Raw genomic sequence first — 19,824 nt, forward strand, 5'->3', positions numbered from 1 at the left:
GAACCCGTAGGGTCCGCACGCTTAAGGTTTCGATGACAGTTATATTATGAGTTTATGAGTTCTGATGTACCGAAGGAGTTCGGAGTCCCGGATGAGATCGGGGACATGACGAGGAGTCTCGAAATGGTCGAGACGTAAAGATCGATATATTGGACGACTATATTCGGAGTTCGGAAAGGTTCCGAGTGATTCGGGTATTTTTCGGAGTACCGGAGAGTTACGGGAATTCGCCGGGGAGTATATGGGCCTTATTGGGCCATACGGGAATAGAGAAGAGAGGCCAAAAGGAAGGAGGCCTGCGCCCCCCCTCTGGTCCGAATTGGACAAGGGGTGCAGCCCCCCTTTCCTTCGTCCTCTCCCCCTCTTTCCCCTTCTCCTACTCCAACAAGGGAGGTGGAATCCTACTAGGACTAGGGAGTCCTAGTAGGACTCCACACTTGGCGCGCCCCCTCCTAGGGCCGGCCTCCTCCCCCCTTGCTCCTTTATATACGGGGGCAGGGGGGCACCCCATGACACACAAGTTGATCTACGGATCGTTCCTTAGCCGTGTGCGGTGCCCCCTCCACCATATTCCACCTCGGTCATATCATCGTGTAGTTTAGGCGAAGCCCTGCGCCGGTAGAACATCATCATCGTCACCACGCCGTCGTGTTGACGGAACTCATCCCCGACGCTTTGCTGGATTGGAGCCCGGGGAATGTCATCGAGCTGAACGTGTGCTGAACACGGAGGTGCCGTACATTCGGTGCTTGGACCGGTCGAGTCGTGAAGACGTACGACTACATCAACCGCGTTGTGATAACGCTTCCGCTTACGGTCTACGATGGTACGTGGACAATACTCTCCTCTCTCGTTGCTATGCCATCACCATGATCTTGCATGTGCGTAGGAGTTTTTTTGAAATTACTACGTTACCCAACAGTGGCATCCGAGCCTAGGTTTTATGCGTTGATGTTATATGCACGAGTAGAACACAAGTGAGTTGTGGGCGATACAAGTCATACTGCTTACCAGCATGTCATACTTTGGTTCGGCGGTATTGTTGGATGAAGCGGCCCGGACCGACATTACGCGTACGCTTACGCGAGACTGGTTCTACCGACGTGCTTTGCACACAGGTGGCTGGCGGGTGTCAGTTTCTCCAACTTTAGTTGAACCGAGTGTGGCTACGCCCGGTCCTTGCGAAGGTTAAAACAGCACTAACTTGACGAACTATCGTTGTGGTTTTGATGCGTAGGTAAGAACGGTTCTTGCTCAGCCCGTAGCAACCACGTAAAATTTGCAACAACAAAGTAGAGGACGTCTAACTTGTTTTTGCAGGGCATGTTGTGATGTGATATGGTCAAGACGTGATAAGATATAAGTTGTTGTATGAGATGATCATGTTTTGTTGAAGTTATCAACAACTGGTAGAAGCCCTATGGATGTCTCTTTGTTGCATAAGATGCAAGTGCCAAATAATTGCTTTACTTTATCGCTATACGATAGCAATAGTTGCAAGAGCAATAGTTGGTGAGACAACCATGTGATGACACATTGATATAGATCAAGATGATGAAGATCATGGTGTCGTGCCGGTGACGATAGAGATCATGACAGTACTTTGGAGATGGAGATCAAAGGCGCAAGATGATCATGGCCATATCATGTCACATATTTTGATTGCATATGATGTTTATCTATTATACATCTTATTCTTGCTTTGATTGACGGTAGCATTTTAAGATGATCTCTCACTAATTATCAAGAAGTGTTCTCCCTGAGTATGCACCGTTGCCAAAGTTCGTCGTGCCCAGACACCACGTGATGATCGGGTGTGATAAGCTCTACGTCCATCTACAATGGGTGCAAGCCAGTTTTGCACACGCGGAATACTCAGGTTAAACTTGACGAGCTTAGAATATGCAGATATGGCCTCGGAGCACGGAGACCGAAAGGTCGAGCGTGAATCATATAGTAGATATGATCAACATAGTGATGTTCACCATTGAAAACTACTCCATCTCACGTGATGATCGGTTATGGTTTAGTTGATTTGGATCACGTGATCACTTAGATGACTAGAGAGATGTCTGTCTAAGTGGGAGTTCTTAAGTAATATGATTAATTGAACTTCAATTTATCATGAACTTAGTCCTGGTAGTATTTTGCAAATTATGTTGTAAGATCAATAGCTTGCGTTGTTGCTTTCATGTGTTTATTTTGATATGTTCCTAGAGAAAATTGTGTTGAAAAATGTTAGTAGCAATGATGCGGATTGGATCCGCGATCTGAGGTTTATCCTCATTGCTGCACAGAAGAATTATGTCCTTAATGCACCGCTAGGTGACAGACCTATTGCAGGAGCAGATGCAGACGTTATGAACGTTTGGCTAGCTCAATATGATGACTACTTGATAGTTTTGTGCACCATGCTTTATGGCTTAGAATCGGGACTTCAAAGATGTTTTGAACATCATGGACCATATGAGATGTTCCAGGAATTGAAGTTAATATTTCAAGCAAATACCCGAGTTGAGAGATATGAAGTCTCCAACAAGTTCTATAGCTAAAAGATGGAGGAGAATCGCTCAACTAGTGAGCATGTGCTCAGATTGTCTGGATACTTCAATCGCTTGAATCAAGTGGGAGTTAATCTTCCAGATAAGATAGTGATTGACAGAATTCTCTAGTCACCATCACTAAGTTACTAGAACTTCGAGATGAACTATAGTATGCAAGGGATGACGAAAACGATTCCCGAGCTCTTCGTGATGTTGAAATCAACGAAGGTAGAAATCAAGAAAGAGCATCAAGTGTTGATGATTGACAAGACCACTAGTTTCAAGAAAAGGGCAAAGGGAAAGAAAGGGAAACTTCAAGTAGAATGGCAAACAAGTTGTCACTCCCGTGAAGAAGACCAAAGCTGGACCAAAGCCTGAAACTGAGTGCTTACACTGCAAAGGAAATGGTCACTGGAAGCGGAAATGCCCTGAATATTTGGTGGATAAGAAGGATGGCAAAGTGAACAAGGGTATATTTGATATACAGGTTATTGATGCGTGCTTTACTAGTGTTTATAGTAGCCCCTGAGTATTTGATACTTGTTCGGTTGCTAAGATTAGTAACTCGAAACAGGAGTTACAGAATAAACAAAGACTAGTTGAAGGGGAAGTGACGATGAGTGTTGGAAGTAGTTCCAAGATTGATATGATCATCATCGCACACTCCCTATACTTTCAGGATTAGTGTTAAACCTAAATAAATGTTATTTGGCGTTTGCGTTGAGCATGAATATGATTTGATCATGTTTATTGCAATACGGTTATTCATTTAAAATCAGAGAATAATTGTTGTTCTATTTAAATGAATAAAACCTTCAATGGTCATACACCCAACAAAAATAGTTTGTTGGCTCTCGATCGTAGTGATGCACATATTCATAATATTGATGCCAAAAGATGCAAAGTTAATAATGATAGTGCAACTTATTTGTGGCACTGCCGTTTTGGTCATATCGGTGTAAAGCGCATGAAGAAACTCCATAAAGATGGATTTTCGGAATCACTTGGTTATGAATCATTTGATGCTTGCGAACCGTGCCTTTTGTGCAAGATGACTAAAACTCCGTTCTCCGGAACAATGGAACAAGCTACTGACTTATTGGAAATAATACATACCGATGTATGCGATCCAATGAGTGTTAATGCTCGTGGCAAATATCGTTATTTTCTGACCTTCACAAGATGATTTGAGCAGATGTGGGTATATCTACTTGATGAAACATAAGTCTGAAATAGTTGAAAGGTTCAAAGAATTTCAGAGTGAAGTGGAAAAATCATCGTAACAAGAAAATAAAGTTTCTACGATCTGATCGCGGAGACGAATATTTGAGTTACGAGTTTGGTCTTCAATTAAAATAATGTGGAATAGTTTCACAGCTCACGCCACCTGGAACACCACAACGTTATGGTGTGTCCGAACGTCGTAACTGCACTTTATTGGATATGGTGCGATCTATGATGTCTCTTATCGGTTTTACCACTATTGTTTTGGGGTTGTGCATTAGAGACAGCTGCATTCACGTTTAAAAGGGCACCATCTAAATCCGTTGAGACGACACCGTATGAACTATGGTTTAGCAGTAAACCTAAGCTGTCGTTTCTTAAAGTTTGGGGCTGCGATGCTTATGTGAAAAAGTTTCATCCTGATAAGCTCGAACCCAAATCGGAGAAGTGCGTCTTCATAGAATACCCAAAGGAAATTGTTGGGTACACCTTCTATCACAGATCCGAAGGCAAGATATTCGTTGCTAAAAATGGATCCTTTCTAGAGAAGGAGTTTCTCTCGAAAGAAGTGAGTGGGAGGAAAGTAGAACTTGATGAGGTAATTGTACCTGCTCCCTTATTTGAAAGTAGTTCATCACAGAAATCTGTTCCTGTGACTACTACACCAATTAGTGAGGAAGTTAATGATGATGATCATGAAACTTCAGATTAAGTTACTACAGAACCTCGTAGGTCTTCCAGAGTAAGATCCGCACCAGAGTGGTACGGTAATCCTGTTCTGGAAGTTATGTTACTAGACCATGACGAACCTACGAACTATGAAAAAGCGATGGTGAGCCCAGATTCTGCAAAATGGCTTGAGGCCATGAGATCTGAGATAAGATCCATGTATGAAAACAAAGTATGGACTTTGATTGACTTGCCCAATGATCGGCGAGACATTGAGATTAAATGGATCTTCAAGAGGAAGACGGACGCTGATAGTGTTACTATCTACAAAGCTAGAATTGTCGGAAAAGGTTTTCGACAAGTTCAAAGTGTTGACTACGATGAGAGTTTTTCACTCGTATCTATGCTTAAGTCTGTCTGAATCATGTTAGCAATTGCCACATTTTATGAAATCTGGCAAATGGATGTCAAAACTGCATTCCTTAATGGATTTTTTAAAGAAGAGTTGTATATGATGCAACCAGAAGGTTTTGTCGATCCGAAAGGTGCTAACAAAATGTGCAAGCTCCAGCGATCCATCAATGGACTGGTGCAAGCATCTCGGAGTTGGAATATACGCTTTGATAAGTTGATCAAAGCATATAGTTTTAATACAGACTTGCGGTGAAGCCTGTATTTACAAGAAAGTGAGTGGGAGCACTACAACATTTCTGATAAGTATATGTGAATGACATATTGTTGATCGGAAATAATGTAGAATTTTTCTGGAAAGCATAAAGGAATGTTTGAACGGAGTTTTTCAAAGAAAGACCTTGGTGAAGCTGCTTACACATTGAGCATCAAGATCTATAGAGATAGATCAAGACGCTTGATAAGATTTTTCAATGAGTACATACCTTGACAAGATTTTGAAGTAGTTCAAAATGGAACAGTCAAAGAAAGAGTTCTTGCCTGTGTTGCAAGGTGTGAAGTTGAGTAAGACTCAAAACCCGACCATGGCAGAAAATAGAAAAGAACGAACAGTCATTCCCTATGCCTCAGTCATAGGTTCTATAAAGTATGCTATGCTGTGAACCAGACCTATTGTATACTCTGCCCTGGTTTGGCAAGGGAGTACAATAGTGATCTAGGAGTAGATCACTGGACATTGGTCAAAATTATCCTTAGTGGAATAAGGATATGTTTCTCAATTATGGAGGTAACAAAAGGTTCGTCGTAAAATGTTACGTCAATACAAGTTTTGGCACTGATCCAGATGACTCTGAGTCTTAATCTGGATACATATTGAAAGTGGGAGCAATTAGCCAGAGTAGCTCCGTGCAGAGTATTGTAGACATAGAATATTTGCAAAATACATACGGCTCTGAATGTGACAGACCCGTTGACTAAACTTCTCTCACGAGCAAAACATGATCATACCTTTGTACTCTTTGGGTGTTAATCACATAGCGATGTGAACTAGACTCTAGTAAACCCTTTGGGTGTTGGTCACATGATGATGTGAACTATGGGTGTTAATCATATACACATATGATTATTGGTGTTAAATCACATGGCGATGTGAACTAGACTATTGACTCTAGTGCAAGTGGGAGACTGGAGGAAATATGCTGTAGAGGCAATAATAAAGTTATTATTTATTTCCTTATTTCATGATAAATGTTTATTATTCATGCTAGAATTGTATTAACCGGAAACATAATACATGTGTGAATACATAGACAAACATAGTGTCACTAGTATGCCTCTACTTGACTAGCTCGTGAATCAAAGATGGTTAAGTTTCCTAGCCATGGACAAAAGAGTTGTCATTTGATTAACGGGATCACATCATTAGGAGAATGATGTGATTGACTTGACCCATTCCGTTAGCTTAGCACACGATCGTTTAGTATGTTGCTACTGCTTTCTTCATGACTTATACATGTTCCTGTGACTATGAGATTATGCAACTCCCGTTTACCAGAGGAACACTTTGTGTGCTACCAAACGTCACAACGTAACTGGGTGATTATAAAGGTGCTCTACAGGTGTCTCCGAAGGTACATGTTGGGTTGGCGTATTTCGAGATTAGGTTTTGTCACTCCGATTGTCGGAGAGGTATCTCTGGGCCCTCTCGGTAATGCACATCACTATAAGCCTTGCAAGCAATGTAGCTAATGAGTTAGTTACGAAATGATGCATTACGGAACGAGTAAAGAGACTTGCCGGTAACGAGATTGAACTAGGTATTGGATACCGACGATCGAATCTCGGGCAAGTAACATACCGATGACAAAGGGAACAACGTATGTTGTTATGCGGTTTGACCGATAAAGATCTTCGTAGAATATGTAGGAGCCAATATGAACATCCAGGTTCCACTATTGGTTATTGACCGGAAACAGTTCTAGGTCATGTCTAAATAGTTCTCGAACCCGTAGGGTTCGCACGCTTAAGGTTTCGATGACAGTTATATTATGAGTTTATGAGTTCTGATGTACCGAAGGAGTTCAGAGTCCCGGATGAGATCGGGAACATGACGAGGAGTCTCGAAATGGTCGAGACGTAAAGATCGATATATTGGACGACTATATTCGGAGTTCGGAAAGGTTCCGAGTGATTCGGGTATTTTTCGGAGTACCGGAGAGTTACGGGAATTCGCTGGGGAGTATATGGGCCTTATTGGGCCATACGGGAATAGAGGAGAGAGGCCAAAAGGAAGGAGGCCCGCGCCCCCCCTCTGGTCCGAATTGGACAAGGGGCGTAACCCCCCTTTCCTTCTTCCTCTCCCCCTCTTTCCCCTTCTCCTACTCCAACAAGGGAGGTGGAATCCTACTAGGACTAGGGAGTCCTAGTAGGACTCCACACTTGGCGCGCCCCCTCCTAGGGCCGGCCTCCTCCCCCCTTGCTCCTTTATATACGGGGGCAGGGGGGCACCCCATGACACACAATTTGATCTACGGATCATTCCTTAGCCGTGTGCGGTGCCCCCCTCCACCATATTCCACCTCAGTCATATCGTCGCGGAGTTTAGGCGAAGCCCTGCGCCGGTAGAACATCATCATCGTCACCACGCCGTCGTGCTGACGGAACTCATCCCCGACGCTTTGCTGGATTGGAGCCCGGGGAACGTCATCGAGCTGAACGTGTGCTGAACACGGAGGTGCCGTACGTTCGGTGCTTGGATCGGTCGAGTCGTGAAGACGTACGACTACATCAACCGCGTTGTGATAACGCTTCCGCTTACGGTCTACGAGGGTACGTGGACAATACTCTCCTCTCTCGTTGCTATGCCATCACCATGATCTTGCATGTGCGTAGGAATTTTTTTGAAATTACTACGTTACCCAACATCTCCCTCATATGAAATTGCAATGATGACTACTGGTCTTGTTAACAATTGCCTAGGATAATTGCGCACACCGATCCATCATTATTCCACACTCGCTATTTATAATATTTAGTAATATATTATAAATTTATGATAACAACACCTAATTTTATATTTTAGCTCTCAGATGTCATGCAAAGGTATCCTCTTCATGCCCACAACGTAGTTTTATTTCTCGTATCTAGTTGGAAGCAAGCGTTCGGTGTACGTTGAGTCGTATCAGTGGCAGTTAGGACTTGAGAGAATATTGATATTATCTTTAGCTCCTTGTGGGTTCGACACTCCATACTTATCACTTCCACCTTTGGAAATTGCTACGATGATTCCCTGCACTTGGGGATTATCAAGCTCTTTTCTGGCGCCGTTGCCGGGGAGCAATAGCGTGGGGTTGATATTCTCGTGTGTGCTTGTTTGCTTTCTTCACTAAGTAGATTTTGTTTTTCCTTTTTGTTTCTGTTTAGTTGTGGGTGAAACATACAAAAAAATAAAGAATGAAAATACAAAAAAAATTACTTGCCTCTCATGCCTAAAAAAGTTTTTTTTTCAAAAATAGAAGTGATTGGAAAGTTATGCATTGAAGAAGTGAGGGTCGACCTTGAGCACTTGTGTTCATGCTCACGGAAACAATGTAGATTTTTTCATGAAAGTTTCTCTGTAAATAATTATCCCCTTGTATATATCCATTGTATTATAAAAACAGTGTGCCAAGCTTTGGTTTTAGGATGATTAGATTGCTTGTTTACTATGTGCAGAACAAAAACATAAACTTTGGCTGTAGCGCGTGATTTTACAATTTTTTTTACTGGAAGGTCAAATGGGTCTGAAACTTTTTGCACATTACTTCTGTACAAATTGTTCAAATTGTCATATTTATTTCATAATTTTTGGAGTTACATAAGTTTGCTAAACTTCCAGATTGCTACAGACTGTCCTGTTTTTGACATATTCTGTTTTTCGCGTGTTATTTGCTTATTTTGATGAATCTATGGCTAGTATCGGGGGGTATGAACCATAGAGAAGTTGGAATATAGTAGGTTTAACACCAATATAAATAAAGAATGAGTTCATTACAGTACCTTAAAGTGGTAGTTTGCTTTATTACACTAACGGATCTCACAAAGTTTTTGTTAAAGTTTTGTGTGGATGAAGTGTTCGAAGATCGAGGAGCTATCAATATGATAAGAATAAAGAGAGGCAAGAATTAAAGCTTGGGGATTCCCAAGGCACCCCAAGTAAATATTTCAAAGGATACTCAAGCATCTAAGCTTGGGGATGCCCCGGTTGGCATCCCATCTTTCTTCTTCAACAAATATCGGTATACCTCGGTTTTTGTTTTGTTCACATGATTTGTGTCATTTAATTTTTTGTTTTTTTCCTTTATGAACCATGCTAATATGAGTTATTCCTTCATTGATTTATATAATACTTCATATGCTTCACTTATATCTTTTAAGTATGATTTTATAGAATTACTCTTTGTGCTTCACTTAAATCTTTTGAGTATGGTTTTATAGAAGGCTTCGTGTGCTTCACTTACTTATTTTGAGCTTGGATATTGGTTAGTCCATATTAATTGAAGAATTCTCCATGAACTTCACTTATATCTTTTGGAGTATGAATAATACTATCATCTAAAGTGGGTTTGGAAGAGTGTCAACTTTTTGGAATTAGTGATCCCACTATTCCAAATGAGAAGAATTTTGCTTATGTGGAGAGTAGAAAAATTTCTATGCTTGTAGATCATGAAAAGAATGCTTTATGTGATGGTTATATTGTTGAATTCATTCATTATGCTACTGAAAATTATTATGAGGGAGGAATATATGCTTGTAGGAGTTGCAATAATATCAAGTTTCCTCTCCATGTGCTTAAAGTTTCGAAGTTCTACTTGTTTTGCCTTCCTATGCTAGTTGATTCTTGTTCCCTTAAATTGTGTGCTCACAAAGTCCCTAGGCATGGGAAGTGGGTTAGGTTTAAATTGCTAGTCATATTCTTCATGATGCTCTCTTTATGTTTCAATTCTTATCTTTTATGTGAGCATCATTGAAATCATCATGCCTAGCTAAAAGGCATTAAAGAAAAGCGCTTGTTGGGAGACAACCCAATATTTAACTTTACTATTTTTGTATGTCCACATGATTAAGATACTGTAGTAATCATGTTTTATAGCTTTTGCTTCAATAAAGTGCCAAGTAAGACCTTTGGGATGACTTGGGTGAAAGTTAATGTGATCTTGCTTTAAAAAACAGAAACTTTGCGCTCATGGGATTAGCTGCCATTTTTTTTAAAGAAGAGTGATTTTGAGTTGATTCTTTTTGAAGATGATTAATAGACAAATTCTTCACGTCCACAAATTTATTTCATAATTTTTTGAGTAGCAGAAGTATGGTTGTTGTCAGATCATTACAAACTGTTCTGTTTCTGGCAGATTCTGTTTTCATTGCATAGTTTGCTTGTTTTCTAATTTCTATGGCTTATATTTCTCAACATAAATTGTAGAATGATATGGTACAGTAGGCATTGTGCGAGAACAATTATGAACCTTGCCTTTGACAGTACCAAAGTGAATGGTTTGCTCTTTATCATACTAACCTATCTCACGAAGTTCCGTTAAGTTTTGTGTGATTGAAGTTTTCAAGCTTTGGGTGAAATATTGACATGAGGAGAATAAGGAGCGGAAAGACCCTAATCTTGGGGATGACCAAGGAACCCCAAGGTAATATTCAAGGAAGACTCAAGTGCCTAAGCTTGGGGATGCCCCGGAAGGCATCCCCTCTTTCGTCTTCAAAACTATCGGTATACCTTACTCGGAGCTATATTTTTATTCGTCACATGATATGTGTTTTTCTTGGAGCGTATTTTCAATTTTACTTGCTGTTTGAATAAAATAATTGGATCTAAAAACTTGAATAAAAAAAGAATCCTCCCATGGCTAGTTAATTATTTGACTACTCAGTGTTCTTCACTTATATCTTTTGGAGTAGTTTGTCATTTGCTCACGTGCTTCACGTATATTCCATGAGTAAATGGTTGAATGAATTGAATGTCATAAATCTGAATTTATATACGTCTCATATGCTTATAACATGGGGAGTAATGACTTCACACATAATAGGTATAGGTAGTAAACTTATTGAAAGTTAGCAAACGCAGAATTGGTCACTTGAACAATTCATGAAAGAATATTGAAGGAAGAGAGATTTCACATATAAATACACTATCTTGAACATCTTTTGTAATTGTGAGCACTCATTAAAATATGACATGCTAAAAGGTTGATGTTGTACAAGGAAGACAACGTAATGGGTTATGTTTTCTTATATCCGAAATAATGTATATTGTCATGGACCATCCAACATGCTAAGCTTGCCTTTACCCCTCATGCTAGCCAAATTCTTTGCACCAAGTAAGAGATACTACTTGTGCTTCCGAATATCTCTTAAACTAGTTTTGCCATGAGAGTCCACCATACCTACCTATGTATTGAGTAAGATCCTTCAAGTAAGCTGTCATCGGTGCATGCAATAAAAATTGCTCTCTAAATATGTATGATCTATTAGTGCGAAGAAAGTAAGCTTTATACGAACTTGTGATAGGGAAGAAATAAAAGCGACGGACTGCATAATAAAGGTCTCTATCACAAGAGGCAATATAAAGTGACGTTCTTTTGCATTAAGATTTCGAGCATCCAACCTTAAAAGCGCGTGACAACCTCTGCTTCCCTCTGCGAAGGGCCTATCTTTTATTCTTGTCTTTTACCTTATACAAGAGTCTTGGTGATCTTCACATTGTCAAGCGCATTGTGTTGGAAAGATCCTGATATATATATCCAATTGGATGTAAGTTATCATGAACTATTATTGTTGACTTTACCCTTGAGGTAAAAGGTTGGGAGGCAAAACTATAAGCCCCTATCTTTCTCTGTGTCTGATTAAAACTTTGAACCCATAAATATCACATGAGTGTTAGCAATTGTGGAAGACTATATGATAGTTGAGTACGTGGGATTTGCTAAATCAAAGCTCTTACATAGACATTTCCTGAAAATAAGATGAATTGCAATTGTTTGATGACTAAGAGCACTGTTTGTTAGTTTTCAAGAAAGTTTATGATCTATACTTTAACATGTGAATAGCTTGTTACTTGATCATGAAAAGTTTTATGAGATGAGATACTGTTATGATATATAATGATGCTAGAAAAGGTGATTGAAATTATCATTGATCAAACTTGTGCACTTGCTAGCATTCACACTTCATAAATTATTTCTTTTATCATTTACCTACTCGAGGACGAGCAGGAATTAAGCTTAGGGATGCTGATACGTCTCCAACGTATCTATAATTTATGAAGTATTCATGCTATTATATTATCCATCGTAGATGTTTTATATGCATTTATATGCTATTTTATATGATTTTTGGGACTAACCTATTAACCTAGAGCCCAATGCCAGTTTATGTTTTCTCCTTGTTTTTGAGTTTTACAAAAAAGGAATACCAAACGAAGTCCAATTGACGTGCCAATTTTTGATGATTTTTTATGGACCAAAAGAAGCCCCATGAGTGAAAGAGTTGGGCCCGAAGAGTCCCGGGCTGCCCACGAGGGTGGGGGGCGCGTCCCCCTGCCTCGTGGACAGCCTGGAGACCCCCCTGACATGAAATCAACGCTAACCTACCCTATAAATACAGAAACCTTCGGGAAATAACCTATATCGGAAGTTCCGCCGCCGCAAGCCTCTATAGCCACGAGAAATCAATCTAGGCCCTCTCTGGCACCCTGCCGGAGGGGGCCATCATCACCGGAGGCCATGGAGGAGGATCCCGGAGGGGCCATCATCGCCATGAAGGCCAAGGACCAGAGGGGAAACCTCTCCCCATCTAGGGGGGGAGGCCATGGAGGAGGAAGCATAAGGGGGAGAACCTCTCCTCCTCTCTCTCGGTGGCGCCGGAGTGCCATCGGGAGGGAAATCATCGCCGCAGTGATCGTCTTCATCAACATCACCATCATCATCACCATCCTCATCTCTTTTACGCGGTCCACTCTCCCGCAACCCGCTGTAATCCCTACTTGAACATGGTGCTTTATGCCACATATTATGATCCAATGATGTGTTGCCATCCTATGTTGTTTTGAGTAGATATCTTTTGTCTTTGGATTGATTGATGATCTGGATTGGTACGAGTTGTATGTTTTATTTTGGTGCTGTCCTATTGTGCCCTCCGTGTCGCGCAAGCGTGAGGGATTCCCACCGTAGGGTGTTGCAATATGTCCATGGTTTACTTATTGTCTGTGTTGCTTGAGTGACAGAAGCATAAACACGGATTAGTGGGTCACAACATATGGGAATAAAGGGGACTTGATGCTTTAATGCTATGGTTGGGTTTTACCTTAATGATCTTTAGTAGTTGCGGATGCTTGCTAGAGTTCCAATCATAAGTGCATATGATGCAAGAAGAGAAAGTATGTTAGCTTATGCCTCTCCCTCATATGAAATTGCAATGACGACTACCGGTCTTGTTAACAATTGCCTAGGATAATTCCGCACACCGATCCATCATTATTCCACACTCACTATTTATAATATTTAGTAATATATTCTAACTTTATGATAACAACACCTACTATTATATTTTAGCTCTCCGATATCATGCAAAGTTATCCTCTTCATACCCACAATGTAGTTTTATTTCTCGTATCTAGTTGGAAGCAAACGTTCGGTGTACGTAGAGTCGTATCAGTGGCAGATAGGACTTGAGAGAATATTGATCTTACCTTTAGCTCCTTGTGGGTTCGACACTCCATACTTATCACTTCCACCTTTGGAAATTGCTATGATGATTCCCTGCACTTGGGGATTATCATCGCGCAACGATGCAGAGGTGGCGTCGGGGAGGACGTGTAGGCCGGAAGTGAGTAGATGTAGGGGGGTACTGGACGACGGCGAACGCGGGAGAGGGCGTGCGCTGGGCGGGGTGCCCATGTGGAAAGGTCACGTTCGGGTTGAACCTGCCGTGCGCGTCGCCGTCGGTGTAGCCAGGCGATGGCGCGCACCCCCAGGGTTGAGTCAATGACGAGAAGCCTGCCGGCGACCCGCCGCTCTGCTGGCTTCAGGGAACATGCGGGCCGTGGCCGCCGGGCGGATTCATCATCCCTGCACGAGACGCCTCTGCTTGCTCCGCCGCGTGTTCTGTCTGATCCGCTGTGGCCGCTGATACGTCCATTTTGCATGATGCTTTTATATCGATATTTATTGCATTATGGGCTGTTATTTCACGTTATGTCACAATACTTATGGCTATTCTCTCTTGTTTTACAAGGTTTACATGAAGAGGGAGAATGCCGACAGCTGGAATTCTGGGCTGGAAAAGGAGCAAATATTGAAGGACTATTCTGCACAACTCCAAAAGTCCTGAAACTCCACGGAATACCTTAAAATAAATAAAGAAAAATCGTCGCCAAAGTTGAAGGCCAGGGGGCCCACACCCTGCTCACGAGGTAGGGGGGGCGCGCCCCCTACCTCGTGGGCCCCCTGGTGGCTCTCGGACATCCATCTTCTCCCATATGAAGTCTTTCAATGAGAAAAAACCAGAAGAGAACCTTTTGGGACGAGACTCTGCCGCCACGAGGCGGAACCTTGGCGGAACCAATCTAGGGCTCCGGCAGAGCTGTTCTACCGGGGACACTTCCCTCCGCGAGGGGGAAATCATCACCATCGTCATCACCAACGCTCCTCTCATCGGGAGAGGGCAATCTCCATCAACATCTTCACCAGCACCATCTCATCTCCAAACCCTAGTTCATCTCTTGTATCCAATTCTTGTCTCCAAGTCCGGGATTGGTGCTAGTAGGTTGCTAGTAGTGTTGATTACTCCTTGTAGTTGATGCTAGTTGGTTTATTTGGTGGAGGATCATATGTTCAGATCCTATATGCACATTATTACCCCTCTGATTATGAACATGAATATGCTTTGTGAGTAGTTACGTTTGTTCCTGAGGACAAGGGAGAAGTCTTGCTATTAGTAGTCATGTGAATTTGGTATTTGTTTGATATTTTGATAAGATGTATGTTGTCTAACCTCTAGTGGTGTTATGTGAACGTCGACTACATAACACTTCACCATTATTTGGGCCTAGAGGAAGGCATTGGGAAGTAATAAGTAGATGATGGGTTGCTAGAGTGACAGAAGCTTAAACCCTAGTTTATGTGTTGCTTCATAAGGGCTGATTTGGATCCATATGTTTCATGCTATGGTTAGGTTTACCTTAATACTTTTGTTGTAATTGTGGATGCTTGCAATAGAGGTTAATCATAAGTGGGATGCTTGTCCAAGTAAGGGCAGTACCCAAGCACCGGTCCACCCACATATCAAATTATCAAAGTACCGAACGCGAATCATATGAGCGTGATGAAAACTAGCTTGACGATATTCCCATGTGTCCTCGGGAGCGCTTTTCCTATTATAATAGTTTGTCCAGGCTTGTCCTTTGCTACAAAAAGGATTGGGCCACCTTGCTGCACTTTATTTACTTTTGTTACTTGTTGCTCGTTACCATTTATCTTATCACAAAACTATCTGTTACCACTTATTTCAGTACTTGCAGAGAATACCTTGCTGAAAACCGCTTATCATTTCCTTCTGCTCCTCGTTGGGTTCGACACTCTTACTTATCGAAAGGACTACGATAGATTCCCTATACTTGTGGGTCATCAGCCGCAGCCACGGCCTCTGGATTTATTATGATAACTTATTTTACAGTTTCGGACACTCTACCCCATTACATAAAAGTTGCAAGGAGGTTGTTCATAAGAAAACAATAGCCCGTTGTGATTAGGTACCCGAGATGATGCAGCACCTCCTCATCGGATGCCTGTTATCACGTGGCATCTGGCATGACATTCTCTCCGCAAGCAGGCTGACCATGGCGGTGCCGACTGGCAATGAGGACTTCCTGGAGTGGTGGGCGTCCTCTATGGCATCGCCCCCTACCAGTGTATGGAAAGGCATAGCTTCCCTTGTCATCCTCGTTGCCTGGAGCATTTGGAAGGACCACAATGCACGTACCTTCGACGATGAGCACCCATCTACTTTGTGGTTTGCTCAGCTCATCTGCGACGAAGCTTACACATGGGCCTTTGCTGGCGCCAGAGACCTAGTGGCCATCATTCCTACGAGACATCCGTAAACTCTTATGTAGGGGCTGAGCAACCCTGTCCCCCCTTCCGCTCACTTGGATCCGATTACGCTTGTGTAATCTGATCCCATGTACTCTTGTAGGATCGAAAGTAGGTCTAGAGGGGGTGATTAGACTACTTGACCAAATAAAAATCTAACCTTTTCCCAATTTTAGTTATGGACAAATTTTAGCAATTAGCACAAGTCAAGCAATCAACCTACACATGCAATTCTAAGAGTGTAGCAGCGGAAAGTAAAACATTGCATATGAAGGTAAAGGGAAGGGCTTGGAGAGTGCAAACACAATGATGACACGGAGATTTTTGGCGTGGTTCTGATAGGTGGTGCTATCGTATGTCCATGTTGATGGAGACTTCAACCCACGAAGGGTAACGGTTGCGCGAGTTCACGGAGGGGCCACCATGAAGGGTCCATGAAGAAGCAACCTTGTGTATCCCACCACGGACATCGCCCAGGAAGGACTTGCCTCACTCGGGTAGATCTTCACGAAGTAGGCGATCTCCTTGCCCTTACAAACTTCTTGGTTCAACTCCACAATCTTGGCGGAGGCTGCCAAGCGACACCTAACCAATCTAGAAGACACCACTCTCCAAAAGGTAATAGATGGTGTGTTGATGATGAACTCCTTGCTCTTGTGCTTCAAATGATAGTATCCCCAACACTCAACTCTCTCTCTCTCTCATTGATTTGGATATGGTGGAAAGATGATTTGAGTGGAAAGCAACTTGGGGAAGGCTAGAAATCAAGAATCTTGTGGTCGGATTGGAATATCTTGATCTCAACACATGAGTAGGTGGTTCTCTCTTAGAAAATGTAAGCTGGAAGTGTAGGCACATTCTAATGGCTTTCTCACATATGGAGAAGGGTTGGAGGGGTATATATGGCTTCCACACAAAATCCAACAATTACACATATTTGACCCAACTCGGTCAGACCGAATAGACAAACTCGGTGAGACCGATTTAGTTCAAAATGTGAATGTTAGGAATCTCGATGGGACCGATGTGCTAGGGCTTAGGGCAAACATCAACTCAGTGGCACCGATTGCATCAACTTGGTTAGACCGAAGTGAAGCAATAAGGCAAAAGAGCGAATGTCAAGCAAAGTCGGTGGGATCAATTGCATGATTCAGTGAGACTGAAATAATGCAACAAGTCATAGAGCGTTTGTAAGGACATCTCGGTGAGACCGAGATCTGTATCGGTGTGACCGAAGTATTAGGGTTTCTGGCAGTGGCTATGTCAAATGAACTCGGTGGCGCCGGATAGGAAATTTTGGTGGGACCGAGTTTGACTTTGGGTTTTGGACATATTTGGAATGAGAAAGTGGTTGAGGGCTTTGGAGCAATATCACTTAGCATTTTGAGCAAGTAGACCATTAAGAAACACCTCATCCCCTTTTAATAGTATTGGCTTTCCTATGGACTCAATGTGATCTTGGATCACTAAAATAGAAATGAGGAGTCTTGAGCTTTTGCCAGTATGTGTCCTTAGCATTTTGAGGGGTCCACGTCTCTAGTCCATGCCATGCCATTCATTGAACTTTCTGAAATATTAAACTTTAATGGGTATTAGTTCAATGAGCTATATGTTGTTATGAATTACCAAAACCACCCGGGATTAGTTGCACTTTCAATCTCCCCCTTTTTGGTAATTAACGACAACATATAGATCAAAGCTTCGACAAATCATAATTTGAATGAAATACATTGTCGCTTTGAGAAGTATGTGATAAGCAAGAGCTCCCCCTAAATCTGTGCATTATTTGAAATTTGCGTTAGAATGCAAATGCACAATCGATTAGGATCATGGGTCACTCTTCCATGTCACATACATCTTGGTGGAGCACTCAAAATGATAAGAGTTAAATAATATGCACTCATCACCAAGGATACAAGTGATTGATCATACACAAACATTCATAGATATATTCATGCAAGCACACATTTAAGCATAATATGATCAAACACATGATCACATAAGTATCTCATGAGCATAACACAAATTGTATCATAGGAAGAAACAACCAAACAACCAAAGTAACAAGAGTAGTAAGGCAAATAAAACCAACAAAAGGCAAAACTCTCTCTCTCGAAGCCTATGGTCTATACAGTTTCTCCCCATTTGGCAACAAGTTACCAAAAAGTTTGAAAATTTATAGTGCTATACGACACTCTAAGCACGATCTCTGGGAGCTCCTGAAGGGGTCTTCTGTCTTGTTGCTCCAGTGTGCATAGACGGCATGGATAGGAGTCCATCAGCAAATGCCTTTGCCGAAGTCTGTGGACCTGGAGGAGTTGAGACTAGAGGGGCAACTGCGGAAGTGGCTACAGCTGCTGAAGTGGTAGTACTGGAGTCTCTAGCAACTGGCATAGCTGATGAACTTTGTGCCCTTGGCACTCTTCGAAACGTGTCTATTGTGGGTCTATCATCCCTGTCCTCAGCATCCTCTTGAAGCTTCTTCACAACGGTCTGAATATTTGTGACCTTCACATCAAGGTCATGCATCTTAGTCTCAATAATCATCTCAAGAGATATTATAGTTCAGAGGCAACACCGCCGGAGAGCAGTCTGAGCACATATATTATAGCTCTTGAGGCTCTACTAGAGGCAGAAAGAGATGGTGTGGCTGCCATGAATGATGTAATCTTCATCTTGAGGCTGGGAATTATGCAATTAGCTGCATGCATTATGTAAGCAACCCAAGAATTGGAGGAAGTAATAATGTTGCATTTGAAGACAGAGAGGGTCCTGCTGTTTCTGCTATCTGAAGCCCAGGGTAATCTCAGTTCTTCTTTAGATACTAGTCGAAATTGTGATTAGATTATTGTACTTGCATGTTGTGTCATGTCTTTGAATGGATTATGTTGTAAGAACCCCTATGTTGTCCATGTGTTGTAATGATCCGAATTTTTTAGGCGAGGTAATCATCAGTAGAACCCAATATTAGGACTTATACACCTCCTGAGCAAGTCAAAGTAGAACCCAATATTGCTATTGTTAAAGATCTCTTGTCTGATAATATTGATGGGCATGTTATTCAATTCACCGGTGAAACTGCTAGATTTGCTAAACCCTGTGATAGAGATAAACATAGACCTATGGTAGGCGTGCCTGTTATTTCTGTTAAAATAGGAGATCATTGTTATCATGGCTTATGTGATATGGGTGCTAGTGCTAGTGTTATACCCATTGGCTTATACAAAGAAATTATGCATGAGATTGCACCTGCCGAGTTAGAGAAAATTGATGTTACAATTAAACTTGCCAATAGAGATACTATATCTCCAATGGGAATTGTTAGACATGTTGAAGTCTTGTGTGGGAAAACCAAATATCCCGTTGATTTTCTTGTTCTTGGTTCTCCACAAGATAGCTTTTGTCCCATTATATTTGGTAGACCCTTCTTGCATACTGTTAATGCTACGATAGATTGCGAAAAGAATGTTGGTACTGTTGGCTTGGATGACATGGTTCATGAGTTTAATTTCTCTAAATTTAGTAAACAACATCGTGAGGAAGAATTGCCTAGTAAGGATGAAATTATTGGTCTTTCTTCTATTGCTGTACCTCCTAGTGATCCTTTAGAACACTATTTGCTAGACCATGAAAATGATATGTTCATGAATGAAAGAAGGGAAATAGATGAAGTATTCTTTAAACAGGAACCTATTCTGCAACACAATTTGCCAGTTGAAATCCTAGGGGATCCTCCTCCACCCAAGGGTGATCCCGTGTTTGAGCTTAAACCGTTGCCTGATAATCTTAAATATGCTTATCTTGATGAAAAGAAAATATATCCTGTCATTATTAGCGCT

The sequence above is a fragment of the Triticum dicoccoides genome, chromosome 5B (assembly GCF_002162155.2).
Source record: "Triticum dicoccoides isolate Atlit2015 ecotype Zavitan chromosome 5B, WEW_v2.0, whole genome shotgun sequence".
Lineage (NCBI taxonomy): Eukaryota > Viridiplantae > Streptophyta > Magnoliopsida > Poales > Poaceae > Triticum > Triticum dicoccoides.